This window comes from Podarcis raffonei, chromosome 13, assembly GCF_027172205.1.
Source record: "Podarcis raffonei isolate rPodRaf1 chromosome 13, rPodRaf1.pri, whole genome shotgun sequence".
In the NCBI taxonomy this organism is placed as follows: Eukaryota; Metazoa; Chordata; class Lepidosauria; order Squamata; family Lacertidae; genus Podarcis; species Podarcis raffonei.
In genome coordinates, this window is record NC_070614.1 from 7,208,510 (window position 1) to 7,218,864 (window position 10,355).

Genomic DNA, 10,355 nt, shown 5'->3' on the forward strand with positions numbered 1-10,355 from the left:
TTCTTGTACACAGATAGCTAGCCTGCCAGGTAACAGGGCTTTAGCCTAGTTTTCCACTGATATGATTGTTTTCCAATACAGCTGCAACTCTAGAAGCTGCTGTGTGTGCTAAGCACTTTGTGTTGAATAAAGCAGAGCATTCAATCTGAAGTGGTAGAGACTAGATTTAAGTTTCCTATTTCAGTGATGGTTGGATAGTGTTCTCGAAGCTACCAGCATGAGTTTGACCAAACTGCAGGAGGCAGTGGAAGACAGGAGTGCCTGGCGTGCTCTGGTCCATGAGGTCACGAAGAGTCAGACACGACTAAACGGCAACACTTCAGTGAAAACTAGATCACTTTCTATACATGGAGCAAAAGCTGGGTCTAGTTTTTCATGGCCTCTGAGGCAAAATTGGAGGATTGTCATTGCCTGTGCTATAGACTTATTTGGCGTGTTTTGCTGCTGCAGTGTCTTATGCAAACTGCTACACATTATGACTTTGGAAAGGGGTTATATGGGTGTCTGCCTTCTTTTCCTAAAACCAGTGATGGATTAGCACCCAAGCCCCAGGCCTTTGCATTTAGCCTATGTGAATTTATTTATATTAAATATAATCAATTTAATTCACACTGAAGTGAAATGTATGCATATTAATGAAGCTTTGAAACGGAAAATGGCTAAATGTGTATTGCTGAAGAGTTCCTAACATTGGGGTTTTCCCAATTTTGTTTTCTAAAGGAATCTGAGCTCCTTAATGGGTTAATGATTAAGTATCTGATTGTTTCTCTCTGGTAGCTAACACATGGGTATTGTAATCTTAGATCATGTGATGAAGGTATTGAGTTGCAAATCTCCATTCTGAAGGGAGTAGCCTGTTTCAGTTCCTCTGAAGTGACAGAAAGAAGAAGGCAAGAGATAATGGCTCCCTAAGAGCTGTAATAACCTGGGGCTAGAGGCAGGCTAAAGCAGGCTCGAATGGGGGAGAGAGTCAGTTTGGATATTTTGAGTTATCTTTTATTTCTAAGTTGCTCAGCCTATGCTGGACAGCACAAGATACTGTATGGATATTTTGGGATTCATTGTTGATGCTTATGTTCTGTATTTTGAAGAGTTCTGCTGGTAAAATTTGAATATTTTTATGGGCCTGGACAATGAGTCAGTTCATTTGCTGTGCAGTATTAATATCTGCAAATTTATTCATTTTCCAAAAAAAATTCCCATTATTTTCAATTTTATTTTACATTGTTACATTCAGTTACACATTTACACATTCTTAACAGTACATTCCAAATTGTAACTGTTTTCAGTACTCGTGTGTGTGTGTGTGTGTGTGTGTGTATTTTCCTTATTCCTACCATTGTGACTTCCCTCCACCGCCTTACATCTTCTTTTATTTTTATTACTTATTATGTGTTGTGAATGTTGTTTATTTTTTCCACATAAGCCGCCTTCCCATATTTTAACTTTACAAAACAGTTCCTAAAATTTATATACTGCTTGATCATAGAAAAACCTCAAAGTGGTGAATTTGATGAATGTGGCTTTGTGCAAGGACTTCTTCGTGTTCTAATGCTTAGCAGGTTGGGGGGGGTAGATGTGGAAGATGTCTGGAATGGAGATTCCCAAGTTCAAAAGGTTGTTGGTTTCTTAAAAGCGCTGACTTAACCCCTTAGTCTTTAGCTAGACTAAGCTAGACTTAAGCACCTGTAATTGTTGTTGTTGTTTATTCGTTTATTCATGACCCCATGGACCAGAGCACGACAGACACTCCTGTCTTCCACTGCCTCCCGCAGTTTGGTCAAACTCATGCTGGTAGATTCGAGAACACTGTCCAACCATCTTGTCCTCTGTCGTCCCCTTCTCCTTGTGCCCTCCATCTTTCCCAACATCAGGATCTTTTACAGGAAGTCTTCTCTTCTCATGAGGTAGCCAAAGTATCGGAGCCTCAGCTTCACGATCCATCCTTCCAGTGAACACTCAGGGCTGATTTCCTTCAGAATGGATAGGTTTGATCTTCTTGCAGTCCATGGGACTCTCAAGAGTCTCCTCCAGCACCATAATTCAAAAGCATCAATTCTTCAGCAATTAGCCTTCTTTCTGGTCCAGCTCTCACTTCCATACATAACTACTGGGAAAACCATAGCTTTAACTATACGGACCTTTGTCGGCAAGGTGGTGCCTCTGCTTTTTAAGACGCTGTCTTAAAAAAGAATGGTATTTTCTCCTATTATCCCTTGCATCTCCTTCGCCTATCCCTCCCTTCCCTTAATCTATTGTCTCTTTCCCTCCCACAAATTTAAATTAAGAGCATAGGCTTCTCAGAAGAGGGGACTGTGTTTGAGTTCTGCTACATTGTCAAAGCCTTACGAAAGCCACCAGCCTGAAGGTCAGATGCAGCAATCTGCTTAATTTCATCCAGCCCCCAGGCATTTTTCAGGGACTCTTCTCCCCAAAGGTGATGAACAGACATATTTGCTTCTATCGAACTTGGTGACTGGCACCAACTATGCAAATTAAAGAAAGCTGAAAATCTTTTAATTTCCATTTATCAGTGGACCCTCCAAACCTGTGTAAGCAGAGTGTTGCTTCAGGAGAGAGCAACACCCGCCATTATCTTATCTTCCTTGGCATTACAATATTTTATGTGTACTGATGTTTATAATTATGATAGATAAATAGATAGGTAGATACGCACACACACACCCCGTGGGGTTTTTGCATTTTAAATGTTGTAAGCTGCCTTGTTATATTTTATGAAATGAGAATGATAAATTGTTAAATAAATAAATAAATCATTGTTCTTTCATAGGAAAACCTTTCCTCAGTCCTGGAGGGGAAAAAAGTGTTATTCCTTTAAGAATGAAATGGATGAAACCAGAAGAAGCTGTGATTTGCTCTAGCAAATTTTAACACTTTAGTCAGTTGTACAGGAAGTATTTGCTTATGAAATAAAATCATGTGTTGTGTTCATATTTTAAAAGGAATATGTAGAATAGAAAGAGCATGCCATGAACAGATGATCATAGAAAAGACCACAGTTCTTGAGAGTGATGAGAATTCCACAGTTTCATTCCTTTCTGTCTTGTGTGTCTGGTCCCTGGAGCCACTCTGGCTATTGTGGCTATTATTTATTAGCAGGAAAAAAATGCATGAAAATGCTATTTTCACACCTCTGTTTGTTTCCTTACCAATGACACGTCATGTAACCCCCCTGAGAAACAGAGCCACAAAAGTCCTGTTTTCTGAAGTAAAATAATTTTGTGAGTGTATATTTAAAATCCTAGTTCCTTCATATAAACAAACTATGGCAGAGCTTGTACCTTCACTTTCCACAGAATGGATTAAACAAGGAAAGGGAAGGGGAGGTTTCCTAGGAAGCACACTGTATGGTGATCATTTTTGTATCTAAAAATTCCAGTTTGGTACTTTTTCAGCACTTATTGAAAACTAATTCAGGGTGTTTTAATCCATTTTGACCCCCTAGCCTCTCCATCTTCTTGACACCATATTACTTTTGTGGGGGGCCCTCACTTTCTTTAGCTTTGCATGTCTTCATGGCTATGTCAACTGACAACCCATGTGATTTGGTTGATACCATGAAAGTGTTGGGACGTGGATGGCTCTGTGGGTTAAGCAACAGAGCCTAGGGCTTGCCGATCAGAAGGTCGGCAGTTCGAATCCACGACGGGGTGAGCTCCCGTTGCTCGGTCCCTGCTCCTGCCAACTTAGCAGTTTGAAAGCACGTCAAAGTGCAAGTAGATAAATAGGTACCGCTCTGGCGGGAAGGTAAACGGCATTTCCGTGCACTGCTCTGGTTCGCCAGAAGTGGCTTAGTCATGCTGGCCACATGATCCGGAAGCGGTACGCTGGCTCCCTTGGCCATTAAAGCGAGATGAGTGCCGCAACCCCAGAATCAGCTACGACTGGACCTAATGGTCAGAGGTCCCTTTACCTTTACCTTTATGAAAGTGTTATGATGTGATAAAACCATTAATGTACATCAGGGATGTCCAACAGGTTGACCACGATCGGCAGGTTGGCCCCCGGTTGTTATAAGTCAATCGCGGACTTATTTTCACCCGTGGGGGGGGGAGCATTCGGCCTCGCCCCTCCCTCTTTCTTTTATCCGTGGATGATTTCAAGAATTGAATATGGAGTTTACGCTGGCGGGATGACTTATTGTTTATCGTTTTTTGTCGCAGCCCCCCCCCCAAAGCAGCATAAGTATTTACTGTTCCCCTCTAAGAAAAGCTCCACAATTTTGACCTGCACCCTGCCCCCCAAAATGGGTAGATCACTGCCAGTTTTTATTCTGTGAGTAGATAGAAGCTTCTTGGGAGTTAGATGTCCCCAATGTACATGAATATAGCCACCTTTTCCAAATGTCATGCCTGGTGAATTTTGAGGGAAGCCATGAGTTTTCATAAGGCTTGGAAAATTCATCATATTTATTAACTCTGCAACCTTTCAAAATCTTAACATCATTAAAACATAAAGAGAGAGAGAGAGAGAGAGAGAGAGAGAGAGAGAGAGAGAGAGAGAAACTGCCGTGAAACTAAAGAACAACCAGGAGGCTGTATTTCTTCCAAGTTCCCAATAAATCTGGCCTTTTCAGAATTGACATCCCTCTTAACAAGCTTGATGGCTTAGTAATTTAACTCTCAAAAGTTTAGAAAGAGTTGTGGGCATCAATAAATACCAAAGTTATGTAGAAACATCTCTCTTTTAAGGAGAAGATTGAGAAGTGCATCTAAACTAGAACCAGTAGTGTCAAGCTTTAAAATGTTGCACACAAATTTTCAGAATACCCAAGGATGTCAAATTTGTCTTTAGCTTTCCTTAATGGGGGAACTCTTCCATCCTCTGAGGTTCATAATGAGCCAATAAATGTTTCTTGTCAACATTTAGAAAATATTTAGATGGCTGTGCTGTTGGAAGAATGTCTGTCCAATGTCTTGGTAGCCCCCAGGAGGTCTTCAGAAATATATTTCTCAATTAGGGATGGATGAATATGTGAATTTCAATTTATCTCAGTTCCTCATTTTTCAAGTCTAGTTCAGCACATCACATTTCTGCATCAGTTTGCATCTTTTTTATATATATAAAAAAACTAACATTTTCGCAAGCAAATTTCCATAACATAATGCATTTTGTATACTATTTCCCCTACTTTATGCATTTTAATACATTAATATACATTTTTTGTTATACTTTTGTGAATGGAATGCTGTACCACAAACTCTGTAGAAGTTTGACTTTTGAAGGATAGTGGTGTTTCGTTTCTTTTTTGTTGTTGTTGCAAATTGCAACTTAGATTGCTCCACATCAACATTTCTCATTCATCCCTAGCCTCAGTCGAGAGTGGGAAATGGGGGCTGAAGGGGGCAGGTGGGCACTGAAAGGAAGACCCAGAGGGTGGAAAGCAAGAACTTCCTAGGCAGACCAAATCATCCCCAGCCTTCACCAGATGACCCAAATGTGCCTGGGTGAAAGTTATCACCCTAATTATGGCATACAGGTACAGTAGAAGCAGCACACCTTTATTCTTCCAACTTCCTTGTAGAACTTACCTAGACGTACTTGAATCAGTTGGAACAACCATGAAGGCAGCATGGATGATACCTGCTTGGAGAAGGTTGAGTTAGATGGAGCTGAAAAGAAACTACATTATTATTATTATTATTATTATTATTATTATTATTATTATTAATTTGTATACTGCCCAATGCCCATAGATATATATATATATACACACAAAACACAGTACAGTGGTACCTCTGGTTAAGAACTTACCGTATTTTTTGCTCTATAAGACTCACTTTTTCCCTCCTAAAAAGTAAGGAGAAGTGGAGCGAATGCAGGCTGCACAGCTATCGCAGAAACCAGAATAGCAAGAGGGATCGCTGCTGTTGCTGCGCAGCGATCCCTCTTGCTGTTCTGGCTTCTGGGATTCGGAATTTTTTTTTTCTTGTTTTCCTTCTCCAAAAACTAGGTGTGTCTTATGGTCTGGTGCGTCTTATAGAGCGAAAAATACGATGCTTCGTTCTGGAGGTCTGTTCTTAACCTGAAACTGTTCTTAACCTGAAGCACCACTTTAGCTAATGGAGCCTCCAGCTGCCACCATGCCACCGCTACACAATTTCTGTTCTCACCCTGAAGCAAAGTTCTTAACCCGAGGTACTATTTCTGGGTTAGCAGAGTCTGTAACCTGAAGCGGCTGTAACCTGAAGCGTATGTAACCCGAGGTACCACTGTACATAGTAAAAGCAAAAAATAAAGATTATTATGCAGTCGAATTTTCCACATTTGGAGAAATTGCAGGGGCCAGCACACCCACAGTGCAACGGATGAGCCTCGCAATGGGAAAACCGCCTTCTTAATCAAGGAGTCTCCCCTGCCAGGTAAGTATTATTTAAGTTGTAGCCCATATATTGCTGTACTCAGATTCTTGAGGATCAGGCTTGGATGGAAGTGTCCAATTGACCAAACCATTGTTTCAGATTCATCATGCAAAGAAGCAGGAAGTTGGCAACCTTTATTTTGGAGGACTTCCTATTACCTTCCAGCCTTGCAGAAATAAAGCTTCACCCAGTTCCAGCTTGCCTTGAATATTCGCTTCAAACCCTCGGAGGTTCGGAAAGATCTCTGAATTATCTTTTCAGAAAGCCAGCCTCTAATTATGTAGTCAGAATTATGCTATATTTCAACTGTTGTCAGGTGGCTGCCTGGCTGCTTTTTCAGCTGGCTTTGTTTTTATTATTATCTTTTAATTCTTTACAGCCGTACACTTTGCCACACAGACAGTGCATCTCTTTAAAACGTCACATGCTTAGCAATTATGTTTCGATGTTTTACATTCTCTTCAGATTGGGAAAAAAGTAGTTCTCTTTCTCTCTCTTTCTTTCAGCAGTCGAAAATTATATATCCCTCTTGATGACTGATGGATGGCTGAGGGTTGCCTTATAAAACAGCATTCCAGATATGACAATAACACAAGTTCTACCAACATTTCAGGACTTTCGAAGCTGATTTGCAACCCATTTTGCACTGTATTCTTTTTTTTAAAAAGAAGGAAACAGAAAAAGAAAGAAAATACATATTCTAGCCCCAGAACAGGAGCCCTACATATTTTCTGTTTATTGGCTACATTTGCTCTTTCCTTTCCCTTTTTCTATAGAGTTAGAATGCAGAAACATCATTTTGGGGAGGTCAGGGAGCAACCACTGTGCTTCAGATCAGCTTTACACACCGACAGAAGTCTAGTTCTTATTTAGATGCTAAATCATCATCTGGGCTGTTGCATGTCGGACTGCGGGTGAGAAGTCCAATGTCTGAATGTTCATGCTCATCTCTATATCCCTACATATTAGGGCAGTTCATAAAAAAACTTTTTTTAAAAAAAGTCTGCTCCAAAGGTCTTATCTTACTACACTAGGTATTTTATAGCTATATCTGAAATTTCATGCATATCACTTAATATCTTGACCCTCCTCCACAAAAATAGCTGTTTACTTAGCTGTTTTCCTATGTCGTGAAGGCTGAAATGTCAATTCAGTGGAGCAGGGTCAAGATATTAGCTGATATGCATGGAATTTCAGATACAGTGGTACCTCAAGTTACAGATGCTTCAGGTTACAAACACTTCAGGTCACAGATTACAGTAACCCAGAAATAGTACCTTGGGTTAAGAACTTTGCTACAGGATGAGAACAGAAATCATGTGGCTGCAGTGTGGAGGCAGCAGGAGGCCCCATTAGCTAAAGTGGTACCTCAGGTTAAGAACAGTTTTAGGTTAAGAACGAACCTCCAGAATGAATTAAGTTCTTAACCCGAGGTACCACTGTATAGCTATATAATCCCCAGTGTAGTAAGATAAGACCTTTGGAGCAGGCATTTAAAAAAACAAAAGTTTTTTTATGAACTGCCCTACTACATTTGCTAAATTAACAGAAAAGGAAGAAGACTAACAGCGCAATGCTATGCACAATTGCTTGGAGATATCCCCAACAAACACTGGGAACTGCTCTGAAGACCTCTTTGTAGATTCCCCCACTCCCATTTTGTTTGCACATTTCCTCTCATGTCTCTGTAGCAGAAAGGGTAGAGACTTGACAGAAGAAGAAGAAGAAGAAGAAGAAGAAGAAGAAGAAGAAGAAGAAGAAGAAGAAGAAGAAGAAGAAGAAAAAATAATGTGAAGTAACCCTGTTTTAGAATCTGTCTATAGCACAATGGGTCAGTATGTCTGGCTGTTAACCAGAAGGTTGATGGTTCAAGTCCACCCAGGGATGTCTGTGGGCAGGTTTCCCACAATGCAGGGGGTTGGACTAGATGACAACACTTCAACTCTAGAGCCAGTGTGGTGTAGTGGTTAAGAGTGATAGATTCGTAATCTGGGGGACCGGGTTCGCGTCTCCGCTCCTCCACATGCAGCTGCTGGGTGACCTTGGGCTAGTCACACTTCTCTGAAGTCTCTCAGCCCCACTCACCTCACAGAGTGTTTGTTGTGGGGGAGGAAGGGAAAGGAGAATGTTAGCTGCTTTGAGACTCCTTCGGGTAGTGATAAAGCGGGATATCAAATCCAAACTCCTCCTCCTCCTCTTCTTCTTCTTCTTCTTCTTCTTCTTCTATCTCCAAGGCAGACAGGCACAGAGTCACACACACACTAGCTTGCAGCAGATCCTAGTGTGTTTGATTCTTTTCATAGAAGCCCATGGGATTTAGGTGCAAAGGCCTTTATGCATCCTGAACTCAGCAAGACATTGTTTTCCCTTTCAAGCTTTTTGTTTTGTTTTCAGTTTTGCTCACCATCGCAGCCTTAATGCCCTTTTAATGCATTTTGTTGCTGTGGAAGCCATTTAGAAGCGAGGTCATTAATCACTCCGTGTGTAATGCAATGTGCCCTGGTTTCATTAAAAGTGCCACTAAAACCCTGTTTAACTAGCTCACAAGAATCTGGAAACAGATCTATTAATGTATAATTGTGTGTGCACATGTCAGCATGTATGTTTGTGTGCTGCTCATGGGCATGGCTTGGGAAAACCCGACCCAAATCACAGCACATTATTAAATGATTAACATGCGAAATCAATTCAAAACATTATTATTAATAGAGTAAGTTACCAGGGAAAGCTATTAGTCATAGTCTCTTCTGTTTTCTGCCCAGAAAACAATCATAAGAGCAATCAGTTTTACCACTTCTATGTAGCAATTTGGCTGGCAGCTACGGGCAGAGATGAAATGATGATGCAGCTATGAAAACAAAGAGGGCTGGTGAGTAACAAAGTAGTAAAAGCTCAGAAAATGAAATGTGCCAAGAGAGCTGACTGAATAAGTAAGGGAATATTTCAACCCACAATGAGCCCCAGAGCTGGGGGTTGGTAATCTATAAGCACATTTTCTCAACTTCTTTGATAATTTTTTAAAAAAATATTATTATTTTGCTGTTTGCACAATCACATTTAGAGTTAGGCAGTGATAATTTAGTGTGATTCTAAGACATGGGTAGGCAAACTAAGGCCCGGGGGCTGGATCCGGCCCAATCAGCTTCTAAACCTGGCCCGCGGACAGTCCAGGAATCAGCGTGTTTTTAGATGAATAGAATATGTCGTCCTTTAAAATGCATCTCTGGGTTATTTGTGGGGCTGCCTGGTGTTTCTACATGAGTAGAATGTGTCCTTTTATTTAAAATGCATCTCTGGGTTATTTGTGGGGTCTGCCTGGTGTTTCTACATGAGTAGAATGTGTGCTTTTATTTAAAATGCATCTCTGGGTTATTTGTGGGGCATAGGAATTCATTCGTTTTTATTTTTTTCAAAATATAGTCCGCCGCCCCCCCACAAGGTCTGAGGGACCCACAGCTGAAAAAGTTTGCTGACCGCTGTTCTAAGACATGCTGCACCAGCAAAGGAGGACTTAGAAAGAGCACTTATAGAGAGAGGGCTCAATACAATAGGACTGGACAACTGGTACCCTTTGGATTCAAAGTGGCACACAGGAATTTTGTATCTGATCTCTATTCTAAGGCAGTGCCACCCCTCATTCTGCACCTCACTTGCACACTCCAAGACACAGTCGATATTTCTCTTAACCTCCCCGGTTGCAGCAGAGGCTCTTATCTACCTCAGCTATTTTCTCTGATTTAGGCATGTGCAAGGTGTTATTTAACCCACCCTCCTGTCTGCCAGGCAGGCAGGCCTGAACATAACCAAAACTCACAGTTTTCCCTTTAAGTAGATCTTGCATTTCTTCACATTTTGCCCTATGATTCAGGCGTGTAATGGGAGAAATCTGACAGAAGCTCCTCTTGTCATTAATGGTGGAGAGAAAGAGGTCAAGTGCCTTCTATCAGTGTCTTGGTTCATGCCAGGGGCAGC

General features: G+C 41.1%; 1 pseudogene; it reads right to left on the reverse strand.

The window, feature by feature from the left end:
• Positions 1–6,260: 6,260 nt before the first annotated feature.
• On the reverse strand, positions 6,261–6,391 carry LOC128401069 (uncharacterized; annotated as a pseudogene).
• Between the last annotated feature and the right edge of the window lie 3,964 nt (positions 6,392–10,355).